At 31.4% G+C, this 14,351-nt stretch overlaps 1 protein-coding gene across 1 annotated transcript in view; it reads left to right on the top strand.

Moving 5' to 3' along the window:
* LOC117178126 (heparan sulfate glucosamine 3-O-sulfotransferase 5) overlaps nt 1-14,351 on the top strand; it is a 324,317-nt gene that overhangs the window by 198,391 nt on the left and 111,575 nt on the right. The window lies entirely within an intron of this gene.

Here is a 14,351-nt window from a genome sequence, read left to right as displayed (position 1 = left end):
AAAGAGGGAGCTCTTCTTAATATTTTGACACCAAAATCATGTCGATACACCTTACCGACTGCGAGTAAAGCCACCCACGCTTTAACTTGACAGACTGTAGACCATGTCGAAAAATTTTATATAGGTCGATCATTATGAACCTTTAATCATTTTCCTTGAACAATATTTCTATGAAACAGAATTTTTTTATTTGTTTCCTAAAAAGTTTCGATGCAGCATTGACGAAATATTGAAGCTTTGGAAACCATATATTATATTAAATTTTTATTAATACAGTGAAACCCTTTCATAGCCCTCCCTTTGTAGCCCTTCTGAGAATTGACGCCGCGCCACAGGTAGGTATGACAGGAGCTGCGCGGGATCTGTGGTTGTCGCTGAGGCGAGCACTCAGGCGTGAAAAAGCAAAAGCTGAGCGGGATATATTTAGTCAGTTTCCACCCACCGTGAGCTCCAAAATGAGCACTATAGGAGAGTTTCACTGTATTTGTGATTGCAAGTTACTTGGAACATATTGAGACGACTTCGGATTACAAAGAAATTGATATTAAAAAAGTGAATTAATGGTGCGGAGAATTGTGGTTTACACGCCCTAATATAAAATTAAAAAAGGTTGGGCGATTTACCTCTACTAAAGTGTCCTTAATTTTATCTAGGGTCAATGTCGTGATTGTGCCAATTTCCAAGTTTATTTTTGCCCGTGTTTCAATTCGAATGCTTAAATTATATTTATATAATCCAGCTAGAAAATTATTACTGTCCAATATTAACAAGATAATACAATGTTTTCATGGGTTGGCAAGGGCTTAAAGCGATGCCGTCCGGCGGGTATTTCAATGGGTTTATCCGCAGGAAAACTGTATTTTCGAAGTTTGAATACGCGGTTCGCAACTCTTATGAAATTTTAGCCAAATAAATTTAAGTTGTTTAAGTTTATATCCCGATTAGTACAGAAAAATAAAGCCTATTTCGAGCCACGCTTCTGGCACAAAGAGACCTGGGTCTGACACGAAGAGAAGGTTCAGTAGGAGGAGAATTTTGTCTGTGAGAAGAAGTAGAAGAAGAATAATAAGAAAAAGAATAATACGAAGATGAAGAATAATCCATTTCGCCGCGAGGAAACCCAGAAATAGCGTCACCATTAGGTAAACAGCTAAAATGTGAACTTAACTCTGCAAGAAGCAACAGACGATTGTTTTTTTTTAAATGTTATTATTTATTTGTTTTCGAAAAAACTTTCCCGCGGCATTGACGCAAGATTGAGGCCTTATGAAACATATAATATACAGGGTATCACAGGGTATTTTAATTATTTAAAGACGCCCTACTATAAAATTAAATAAGATTAGGTTATGTACCACGACTGGAGTTTCCCTAATTTTATCCGGAGTCAATGGTGTAATCGTGCTGCTTTCAAAGTTTATTTTCGCCCGTCCTTTAGTTTGAATACGTGAATTATACATACATTAGTACTGTCCAATATTGCAAAGACGTTGCCTTTATTTGTCAATAATACAATTTTTTCTTGGGCTGGCATGGGTATCTAGACATAACGTTTTGCAAGTATTTGAATTGGTTTACCAGCAGGAAAAGTGTATTTTCAAAGTTCGAATACGCGGTTTGCATCTCTGATAGAATTAAGCCGAATAAGTTGAAGTTGGGCAAGTCCACATTAAGATTCATCAGTAAACGCCTATTTGGAACCAAGTTTCTGGCAGGAAGAGACGTCCTAAAACAAAGAGAAGGTTTGGCAGGAGAAGAAGACCTAATCGGAGAATGAGGTTTGGAAGGAACAACAGATCTAGAAGTAGAATGTTGATTATCTGTCAGAAAAAAAAGAAGATTGTCTACCGGCAAAAACAACAAGAATAGGGTCACCATTAGGTAAGCAGTCGAATTGTGAACTTAACTCTGCAAGAATCAACAGACGAGTCATTGTTTTTTAAGAATATTGATACATCATAAACTCGCTGTGGAAAAACTGCAAGAAAAGACAATATTCGGAGAACATGATTCGTGAAGGATCCCGGAAAAGTTGTATTTAGTATGTTTCTATGCAAAATTTAATGCGCTCTTATACACATATAAGCAACAAAATCCTGAGAGATCAGAACAAATAATACAGAAAAATTATGCGATCAATAGCAAGGCGAAAATATAAGCTTTGTGTTGATATCAGCAGATTATTTTACTTATTAACAAAACATTAGTTATATAAATTATTGTATTTTTATTTAATACAGCTGCACATTTTATCACGAGGATATTCCGTTTTCTTAATGACAGTGTTTTTGCATTTTCAAAAGTCACTTATTTTTCATTGGCTTTCCATGAAGTTATGTACAAAACAGAATAAAGGTAACTGACTTCTATAAATGGAAGAAAACACCACTTTATGTACCCAAACGCTCCATCTATGTCAATTTTGCTTATAAGTAAATTGAGAAACAATTGGTGTCAAACTTCAGACCATCGCGACCAATAAATATTTCAAACTAATATAATATTTATAAACTAAACAAACTAAAATATTTATAAAAATATGAATTCCGGACATCTTTAAAACTTCCATTTCAGTCACATTTTTCCTTGAAGGATCAATTTTAAAATCACCCACTAGGAATGCTGAAGAAAATTCGGATTCCAGAAAATCCGAAGTCCGGAATGAATCGAAATGTGTCCCTTTTCTCATCGAACCCATCACTCGCTTTTACAGGCTGACATCCGGAATATTTCCGAGACTCTAGATTATCTGTTTAAGATTAAAAGTCATCCTGTTGTATGACCTTTTTTATATTATCATCTAAAAAAACAGTACATGTAAACAAATTCTGACAAGTACCTATATAAATTTTAATATTTTATTTATTTATGTTAAAAATAATGAAAGTTCTGACATAAAAAACAAAGCCAAGTACGGTCAGTCGATATTATTAAATAGAATTTATCTATGGAATGAATTGATTCAATTACTTAGTTTAATAAATAATTTGTATTTGGCACGAAAAATAAATTGATATTTAAGTGGAATACTACAAATCTAAAAAAAATGTAACAGGCCTGTTATTGTATTTAAGTCATAAAAATACAGATGATAACATAACAATAATAATAATAATAAATTATTATATTTCAGGCCCGGCTTTTTTTCTTTTTTCTATTCTTCTTAAATATGAATTTATTTATCTTATGAAAAATAAATGATAAGAAAGTGATTATTTGCAAATCATTATAAAACATGACAATTTTTCAAAAAAACTATGTTCGTAAGTGAATAAAACAGAACTAATATTAATAATCGAAATTAACTGGTGATATCTTAAGATGACTTACTATCACAAAAGTTTTATATTTCAGTTTGAAAAATTATTTAATGGTATGGAAGATTGTGGTTTACAAAATCTACACCAAAATCAAACATGATTGAACGATGCGGGCCAACTGGAGTTTCCCTGATTTCACTTGGGCTCAAGGGGGTAATTGTTTCACTTTTCATGTTTATTTTTGATCTTGCTTCACGTTTTAGGCGAGTAAAATATACATATATTCCAGCAAGAGCATTACCACTCTCTAATATTGCAAAGGCGTCGCCATCTAATGTTGATAATACAATTTGCTCTCGGTTTGGCATAGGCCTAAAGCGATTCCGTTCTGCACGTATTTTTATTGGTTTATCGGCAGGAAAATTGTATATTCGAAGTTCGAATACCAGATTCGATTCTCTAATGGAAGTAAGCCGAATACATTGAAGTTGGTCAAGTCCATATCCAATCACGTTAGAAAATGGAATCCCGGAAGGTGGAACTATATATCTGACAGGAGAAGACGGCGACCATGGTCTGGCAGGAGGACGAGAACTGGCAGGAAGATGTCTGTAGAAAAAGAGGAATAAAAGTCGCTACGACGAACGTAGGTAAAATGTAAAATTTGAGTGAACTTCGATGAATTCAAGTAAATTTAAAGAATTTGATTAAATTCATACGGATTCAGGATAAATTAAAAATAATTCAAGTTAATAGAATAAAATGTTCAAAATACAAAAAATTCCATTGAATTTAGACAAATGGAAGTAAATAAGAATTTTTTCAAGTCTATAAGAGTTCAACGTGAATTTTAAAAACTTCTGATTGTAATAAAAAAAATGAGAAATCTAAAACTGATCTATTAAATTCAGTGGATCCTAACGCAATTGCAAAGCATTAAGTTTGTATTAGAAGAGATCGTAAAAATCAATAAAACTCAGAAATCTTTCGGTTATCTGTTTTAATGTATTACAAAAAGCGACTAAAGTGATATGTTAAAAAAAGAAAGTAACTACAGAGTTTCCAATGAGAACTCTGATTCTTTTAAGGAGATGTATTAGAAGTAAGAGCAAGCAAAAAAATTCTTAAAATTTTTGATCTGGGGAATATTTTGGGAACAACAGAGCGCTGGAGATAGTGAGGTAGCACTCCACACATGCTCACACGTACATACAATTTGAACCCTTTTTTGCGCCCAGAATAAGCCCCAGATCAAAAAATGTTGCAGAACTTTTTTGTATAATTTTGCTCCCCTTACGCCACCTTAAAGGGAACCAACGCTCTCGTGGAACGCAGTGTATAGCACCCTAATTTTAATAAATTCCCTAAAATAGATTTAATAAAAAAAAGTGATTAAAATTAACGTCCCTGACTGAAAGGCAGTCATCGCTACCGATAAATATAACCACAGGATATATTTCTCGTGTATATAAACTACAAAATTAAATGAAAAATCTTATCTAACAATAAATAGTTTCTTTTAAAAAGTAACTTACCCATCACTGTGGTTCATATGTTCTACTCTAAAATTATCGAAAATTGGGCGATGCCGTCCTACTGGAACTTCCTTGATTTCATCTGAGGTTAATGAGGTAACTCTGCCGCTTTCCATATTTATTTTTGCCCGTGCTTTACATTTAATTCGAGGATTATATTTATATATTCCAGCAAGAAAACTAATGCTGTCCAATATTGCAAAGACGTCACCATGGAATGTTGATACTACAATTTGTTCTTTGGCTGGAATGGGCCGAAAGACTTTCCGTGTTGCGATTATTTCAATTTGTTTATCCGTAGGAAAAGTGTATCTTTGAAGAACTAATTGCCGGTTCGGATTCTTGTTGGGAATAAAATGAATAAACTCAAGCTGGTCGAATCCCGGTTCAAATATTTTAGCTGATAAAATCCTCGTAGGTGGAGCTTTATAACTGGGAGGAGACCGAGACCTTGGTCCGACAGTAGAAAGAGAAGTGACAGGAGAATGTTTTCTTTCAAAAGAAGAAGAATATAAATCGCCACGAGGAACATCAGGAATGGGGGCACCATTTGGCAAACAATCGAACTGGGAACTTAACTCTGCAAGAAGAAACAAACGATTGCATTTTTTGAAGAACAAATTTTTTTGCTCTACTACACTGAAAAAAATTTGGGCAAACAACTGTCTTCTTAGTGGCAGCGCAGCGCCACTATGACAGTTGGTGTAGCGGCCAGACCACATTTATGTAAGCTATAGTACCAAACGTCCGAGCAGATCCTTTCCCGTGTGGTGGGAACGCAGCAGCCCCACAAAAGAGAATGAAATTGCCCCACGAGTATAAACTATAACTGTACAACTCCGCGCGAAACTCGACGTGGAGATTCCGTGCTTCCGCCTAAAGGGAGCGTTACTGTACCAATACTGTTGGGACTACAGCTGTTCCAATGTGGGAACAGAGCGTGCCCAATATGAGAGAGGATGTGTACCCAGTTGCAGGTGAGCAGCGCGCGACGCATTTGGTGTTCCGGCTCTACCGCGTGGGCGAGCAGCTCGCCCAAAAAATTTTCAGTGTAATAATACTATAAAAAAGAACCCAGATAAATACATTCTGTTTACATCATGAAACTGGTTCGTAGGGATGCTTTTGTTTTTTCTCATTTTATTTTGAGATTGCTGATCTATCAGAAAGTAACAGTTGATATAATTATTACGTTTAAATTATAATTTAAAATTAAAAATATTGCTTATAAAATTAAGGAAACTTATAAATTCACTGCGTCGGTAATTTTTCGTCTGTGATTATTTTAATTTTATAAATAGATTTCAGAAATAAGTGTTTTATATTTATAAATAATTATAAAAATGTATATAGTAATTATACATGTTGGTATTCAATTAATTCCTTAGATTGACTGAAAAGTTATTTACTCGTAAATTTATAAACAGGTCGTAAATTTACTCCGTAACGCGCTCAATTAGGATAGGTTTCATTTTAAAAAAAGTGTCGCGCTTATAATTTTCGGATGTTTGCATTAAATACGGAGACTCTTCATCTATCTACTTTTTGGTTTTCGGCGGGTTAGTTCCCTTTTCTCGTGGCACGTTACATATGAATAATGCGAAATTTATTACGCAGAGATGCTTTGGCATTTTTTATTCCGGTTTGTTTAAAATTGTTTATTTTATTAATTAAAGTTTAAAAAGAACATAAGTTAAAAAGGCAATCATGTTCAATTGAAAATATATAAAGTTCTTTGGAATGAATTTTAAATCTCAAAATTGTGCAATAAGATGAAATTAATAATTGGAAACTAATATTTTTTTAATAAATATATTTGTCGTTTTACTTATGGAAAATTTTTTGGCGAAGTTGCCTAAGCCAGGACGAGATTTCGCTGACTGTTTCACTTTCGGACACTTGAACGTGAGTTACGAAATTTCCATTACTGGGACTGTCACTTTAGCCGTGTTTTAAATTAAATTTCGCAGTATTATGTTAGAAATATTTTTAAAATATTGCCTTGCTGTTTAATTAATTTTTTTTTCTATAGAAACTTGTTCAAATTAGTTTATTGAAACCTCCAATTCTAACCACAAATTTTTCGAACTTTTTAGGTATCCAATTTAATAGTGACTTATAAATTTAATTGTTTTCAAAAAATTGGTAAGAATGCATTAAAATTTAATATTATAGATATTATTATAGTATGGTTATGATATGCTTATTATTATAGTTTGGTTGAAAAAAATTTTATTTCATGGCTGAAAAATGTTTTTTGATTAACATTTTTACTATTTTCTTGAAAATTCGTCTTTTTGGTTCGAAAACGTATCCTTTTGATGATAAATTTAATTTTTCTTGTTTGATTGAAAATTAAAGAAAAAAAATAATTCGACTGGTTTTAATATGTAATTAAAATCTTTTTTAGTTGAAATATCCATTTGATTTTCCTTGTCCCAGTATTGGCGATCTGACTAGTTTAAAAAATATTGATTTAAATTAATTAACTATAAAATTAATAATGTATTTTTTGTTCTAATCGATCAAAAAATGTCTTAGCCACTTAATATGACGATTTTTGTACCTTAAATTCCAATTCCCGATTTTAAAATTGTGTTCATGTTGGTCAGCGTTTCCTAACTGTCCCAGTAATGGTCAGTTTACCTTACTAACTTCTAAGATCGTTTGATAGTAATTTTCGAGAGTCTGATACGTATGATTTGATTATAGTCCTGTGGCAATAAGATTGGTTAGAATTTTAATGAGAAACTGTTGATATAAAAATAGAAAATTTTTGGTACTTTAACACAAATCTTATAAAATTCTTTGAATGTATTAAAAATGTTGGAAAATTCTTTGCATTATATTACATTTGTTTAATTTCTTAAAATCCCTTGAAATCTTCGAAATAATATTGAAGTTCAGTCAGCTTCTGTGTAAGTCTTGGCCTTCTGAGATATTCATGTCTATATTTCATAAATCAGTCCAAAGTAATAAATTTGATTACCTTAATCGCGTCTATTCTGAAAAAATTTAATGATTTGTTCGAATGGCGCTTTAATTAAAATCTAAGTATAAACCCGAAATTTTTTAACCCCTTAACAAATGTGACGGACAACATCTTTCTGAAGGTTTTCATATCGGACTAACTCAAATCGAGTTTATAAAATAGTAATTGGGATAAATACAGAGTATGAAGAGAATTTTTTTCTCGAAAAGCTTAAAAAAGTTCTTAAAATTATATATATAGTATATTTTATACTTACCAGTAGAATTAAGCACCGCCGTAAAAATAAAGACCAGAATGTTAGCGATTCTCATTTTTTTCAATTAGAAGGAAAACTTTTTTACACGTTAATGAAGAAAATGGTTAACAGAGCATCAAATCAATATTCTGGTATGTTATTGAATGTGACATCTTACTGTCAATTTCATGGGTGAGAGATATCAATTTTGTCCTTCTGACATATTTACGTTTATATTTCATAAGTCAGTCGACGCAATGAAATTTGTTTTCCTCAATAAAGGCTAGTTTGCAAATAGTTTGATAATCTAAAAGCTAAAATATTACATTTTCTGTAAAGAAAATCTTGTCCTTTACTCTGCTGGACATCGAATAAGCTACTGGAGAGATCGAGAGAATAACCTTTTTTAAGGATTCGACATTGTGTAGCAAGAATTTTTTTATAATACACGTAAACAAATACAAGAAATCTTTATTAACATTGTGGTTGGTAACTATCTCTATTTCACAGAACATTTAATATTGATTTTAAAATTAATATTTATTTTTGTATTCAGCTTTAGTTGTATTCAGCTTTAGAAATTTCTATGATTTCGATTAAAACCTATAAAGTTTTAAATACGTAGTTCTAAAAAAGTTCAGTTTTTGAGGCCAAAAGCTTCTAAACGTTTTTTTTAATTTTAATTAACCTTTTTTCGTTAAAGAAAGATAATGTGAAAATTTAAACCCGTAATTATTGATTCGTGAAAATAACCTTGCGGCTGTTCTAGGTATACAGTCAAATTCAAAATTTCTTTTTCTTCAACTTAATTTATAAAATTATAATAAAATATCAATTGTATATTGAAAACGAATTAGAAGAGAATTCCAAACGTAAAAAATCGAAAAATATCTGCGATCATAATAGTTTATTCAAGTGTACTTATTTGATTTTTTTCTCTTAATGGAAAAGAGTAATTTTCATTCAAATTTCTATTCCAAAACATTATTCTTTTCCTTTAAAAATACTTTATACAATTCTATATGTACGATTTTATTAAATATTAGAAAATGTTGTACCTAAACTATATATATATTTTATTTTTTAAATGAAGTAATTTCCACGAAAAAACGTGACTACTAGAATTCTTGAAAACATTCTAAAAACTAGACTTAAATTTTGTTAATTAAAACTGGATGGTAAATAATTCTCTTGTCGAAAGCGCAATAAATTTTTTTTACATAAATAACCATGAGCTCATCTATTTTATCATTATCTGCGCTTGCGGTTCTCTTCCAAAATTGGTTTAATCATAGGGATTTTGTTGTAAATTTTATAAATCAAGTTTAAGATCAAGTAATTTTAAACTTGACAGTACTCCTGGAACATTTATAAGTTTCCTAAATAAAGAATTCATTTAGTTTAAAGTCAAAAATTGTTGAATTATCTTTTGCATGTCTAGGGTTTTAAAAATTAACATCCAGCTTTCCGGGCAAAAACGGCAAACTAAAATTGACCAAAATTTCTATTCATCTCTAAAAGTTTATGATTTATTTTGAAAGTGTAATTTTTCATATATTAATTACCAGAAGAAAACTTAAACATTAAATGCGTATTATATTTTTTATAATTTATTAGAAAATTTTTTATTTTAAATTTAACCATTTTTTTAATGTAAGTTTTGCATGTACTGATTTTAGTTGAAAGTTTACTAATTTTAGAATTTCCTCATTTGCAGGTGTAATCCAAAAAACTTTATATTGATCTTACATTGACGGCGTATAATAAAAATGTTTAATATAGCTAATTAAATAACTTAATTGAATTTTTTACCATAGTGGAATTTTTTCTTCTCTACATTCGCAAGTAGACGAAACCGAACTATTATTAGTAATCAAAAGCTACTGGTAACACGTTAATACGCCTTCGGATCACAAATAATTTTATTTTTTATTTTGACATTTTTTTAGTGGCCTGTATAATTGTTTTTTATAAGATTTACTGTAAACCCAAATTTGAATGAGCGGTGAGGGCCTACTGGAGTTTCCTTGATTTCACTTTGTGTCAATAGGGTAATCGTGCCGCTTTTTATGTTCATTTTTGACCGGACTTCACGTTTTAGAGGAGGACTATATACATATATTCCAGCAAGAACATTACTACTCTCTAATATTGCAAAGATGTCACCATCTAATGTTGATAATACAATTTGCTCTTGGTTTGCAATGGGTATAAAGCGATGCCGTTCTGAGCATATTCTTATTGGTTTATCCGTAGGAAAAGTGTATTTTCGAAATTCGAATACCCGTTTTGCATTTTTAGTGGAAGTAAGTCGAATAAATTGCAGTTGTTTAAGTTCATATCCAAGTATGTTAGAAACTGGAAGGCTGGTTGGTGGAGTCATATAACTGGCGGAAGGAGACCGGGACCTTGGTCTGGCAGGAGGAACATAACTGGCAGAAGCATGTTGTCTGTAAGAAAAAGAATATAAGTCACTAAAAGAAATTGAGTAGGGGAAAGGATAGATACGGATTTCTATGGCATTACTTAGTTTTCTAGAGGACTATATTCTACTCTACTTGGCTGTGACGTCAACAGTCGAGATAATGCTAGCTTTGATGCTTCTGAATGAGCGTGCAAGTCGCAAATTCCGGCGCAAGTATTGGGGAAATTTTATTTAATGATAAATATGTTCTTTTAAAAAGCAACTTACCCGTCACTGTGCGTCGCAAGCTCCACTCTAAAATGATCTAAGACTGGGCGAACGTGCCCTACTGGCACTTCCTTGATTTCATCTGAGTTCAGTGAGGTAATCGTACCGCTTTCCATGTTTATTTTTGCCCGTGCTTTGCATTTAATACGAGGGTTATGTTTATATATTCCAGACAGAACATTATTTCTGTCCAATATTGCAAATACATCACTATGGAATGTTGATAATACAATTTGTTCTTCGATTGGCACGGGCCGAAAGACTTTTCGTGTTACGAATATTTCTATTCGTTTGTCAGCAGGAAAAGTATATTTTCGAAGTTCGAACACTCGGTTCGTATTTTTAATGGAAGTGAGCCGAATAAATTGAAGTTGGTCAAGTCCATATCCAAGTACGTTGGAAAATGAAAGTTTGGTAGGTGGAGCAGTATAGTCTGCAGAGGGAGACAGGGACCTTTTTCTGGCAGGAGAATGTTGTCTTTCAGAAGAAAAAGAATATAAATCATCACGAGGAACACCAGGAATAGATGCGCCATTGGGCAAGCATTCGAACTGTGAACTTAAGTCTGAAAGAAGAAACAAAGGATTACAGTTTTTTAAAGAACGAATTTTTTCCATTAATAATAATAATAATAATAATAATCTACAAAAGTACGCAGCTAAATACATTCTGTTGGCAGCATGAATCTAGTTCGTATTGGCGATTTTGTTTTTTTAATTATTTTATTTCGAGATTGCTGATCTATCAGAATGTAAAAATTCATTTCATTATGACGTTTCAATTTTAATTTGAAAATTAAAACCAGTGGTGCACTGGTTCGTTTTCTCGTGACACGTTACCTATGAACAATGTGAAAGTTAATTCGCTGATATGCCCTTGATTTTTTATCTTAGTATTTTTAAGGTGTATATTTTATTAATTTAAAATTAAAAACACATAAGTGTAAAAGGTAATCATGTTCTATTGAAAATACATGACGTTTTTTGTAATGAATTTCAAATCTTCGACATTGTACAGCAAAATAAAATGAATAATTGAAAACTAATATTTTCAATAGATTTAATAGATCTTGATGAGAAACTATTGGTATAAAGACAGAAAATTTTTCAAGGGGTACAATTTGAATGATATTTCTAAAATTTGTGAGAAACAATTTGATATAACGTTCTTCAGAAATAACGTTTTATAGATTTTCAATAACAAACTTTTGTTAGAAAAATATAAGACTTTTGCACGAATAGAATTTGATAGATAGAATTTGATACGAGTCTTGCGCTGATAAGATTTGACGCAGTTTCAATGAGAAACTGTCGATAGAATAGTATACGATTTTACAGCAGATAAACTTTCAATTTTTTTAACTATGTCAAATATACTATTGTTACTTCAATCGTGTCTACTTAAGGAAAAATAAAATGATTTTTTCGAATAGCGCTTTTATGAAAATCTGAGTCTAAACCAGAAGCTTATTAATTCCTTTGCAAACTTAATGGAGATTTTACATATTTCCGAAGGTTTTTATTTTGAAATAACTAAAATAGAGTTTAGAGAAACTTGGAATTGGGAGAGAATGCAGATTATGAAGAGAAGTTTTTTTTTCTACAAGCTTAGAAAAGTTCTTAAAATTATAGATATATTATTGTATTATATTCACCAATAGAATTAAGCATCACCGTGAAGATAAGGATCATAGTGGGAACAATCGTCATTTTTTTAAATAAAGCAAAAACTGATTTATACGTTAATGAAGAATATAGTTAACAGTGTATCTTATCAAAATTCTGGTATGTTATTGAACATGTGGCATCTTACTAACAATATGATTACTAATAGGTATCAAGTTTGTCCTTCTGACGCATTTATGTTTACATTTCATAACCCAGCAGTCTATGCAAAGAAATTTAGTTACCTTAATGGAAGCTAGTTTGAGAGTAATAGTCCTTTTTTACAAATAGCTTTACGATACAAATCTGTGTCTCAAACAGAAATTTCACCGAACATTTAATTTTCAGTCCCTTATAATTATCGGCATGAAAAGGGCATAGAAATATTTTTATCCCTTAATTTTATGTAGAATAACTTCATCTCTGGAACAAGATTATAAGTCCTTCTCAGGAAAACCTAAACATTTTTAAAAATTCGCAACACCTTCCGAAATATCAAAAATTATATGTACCTTTTAATTAATTAAATTCTAAAAAACGTGACGATTCAATTTTTTTTCATTTGCAAAGAATATAGTGAGCTTTTATTAATAAAAATTGAAAGGAAATTTACTTGTTTTGTCGGAATCGCAAGAAACAATAAAATTTACGTGAACAATTATGACTTCATCTATTTTATTGTTTTTGTTTGGGTTGAACTTGACAGTACACATGCAAAATTCAGAATTTTCATTAATGAAGAAACCTAAGCTTTTCTTTGAGATTAAAATGAATAGCGTTTGAAAATAAACGATTCTGGTTTCCTAATATTACATCATTTATAGACGTTTAAATTGAACAATTTATAAATTATCAGTTGTACATGTAAGTTTCTTAAATATGAATAATATTTCATTGAAGATTTAATAAATATTACCAATTGAAAATATAAGAATATTTCACTAACAATATTCAAATATAAAAGCGGCTATTAGACAAGAATTATCTACTACGAATTAACAAATAAAAGATTGTGCACATTTGTGGAGACTGATAAGATTTCCAGATACGTGAAGAAACTTGGCGAGCATAAGCATAATAAACTTACGAAAGTAAGAATTTTTCCAACATATTTTACTGGCTAAAATTATTTATTTAATTAATTTTTCAACTTTTTTTAAATATCAGCATTTCATAACAATTTTTCCATAGCATTGGATTTTTTTTACTACGTACATTAGGGTGCGTCTCTCATATGCAAAATACTATAGATAAATTATTATAAACCCATAATAATTTTCCTCAAAAAATATTTCTTTGACACAGAACATTTTTTATTTGTTTTTGAAAAGGATTCGCTGCAGCATTGACGAAAGATTGAAGCCTTGCAAACTATATAATATATTGACTTTTTATTATTATTTGTGATTACAAGGTAATGAAGACATTTAAAGAGGTTCTACAATACAATTAAAAGAGATTGGGAGATTTACCTATACTGGATTGTCCTTAATTTGATCTGGGGTCAATCGCGTAATTGTGCTGTTTGCCAAGTTTATATCTGCCCGTCTTTTAGTTCGCATCTCTGATGGAAGTAAGCCGAATAAAATGAATTTGATCAAGTCCATACTCAGATTTATCAGTAAAAGAAAGCCTATTTTAGAGCCACGCTACTGACAGGCAGAGACCTGGACCTGACACAATGAACAGGTTCGGCAGGAGGAGAATGTTGTCTGTCGAAAAAAGAAGAAGAAAAAAAAGAAGAAAAAAAAAGAAGAAGAAGAAGGAAAAGAAGAACAAGAAGATCCTTCGTCCGGAGAAACACCAGAAACAGGATCACCGTTAGTTAAACATTCAAATTGTGAACTTAACTATTGATCGTTTTTAAAAATGTTGATATACGAGGGTAGTTCAATAAGTCCTTAGAATGACCAACAGATGGCGCGCGAATCGCTCCAAATCATCTGTTTTCAGTCAGCACCACTCCCGACTAG

The sequence above is a fragment of the Belonocnema kinseyi genome, chromosome 8 (assembly GCF_010883055.1).
Source record: "Belonocnema kinseyi isolate 2016_QV_RU_SX_M_011 chromosome 8, B_treatae_v1, whole genome shotgun sequence".
NCBI classification, from domain to species: domain Eukaryota; kingdom Metazoa; phylum Arthropoda; class Insecta; order Hymenoptera; family Cynipidae; genus Belonocnema; species Belonocnema kinseyi.
Note: the sequence above shows the minus strand (reverse complement) of the source record. Positions and strands in the feature narration are given on the sequence as shown.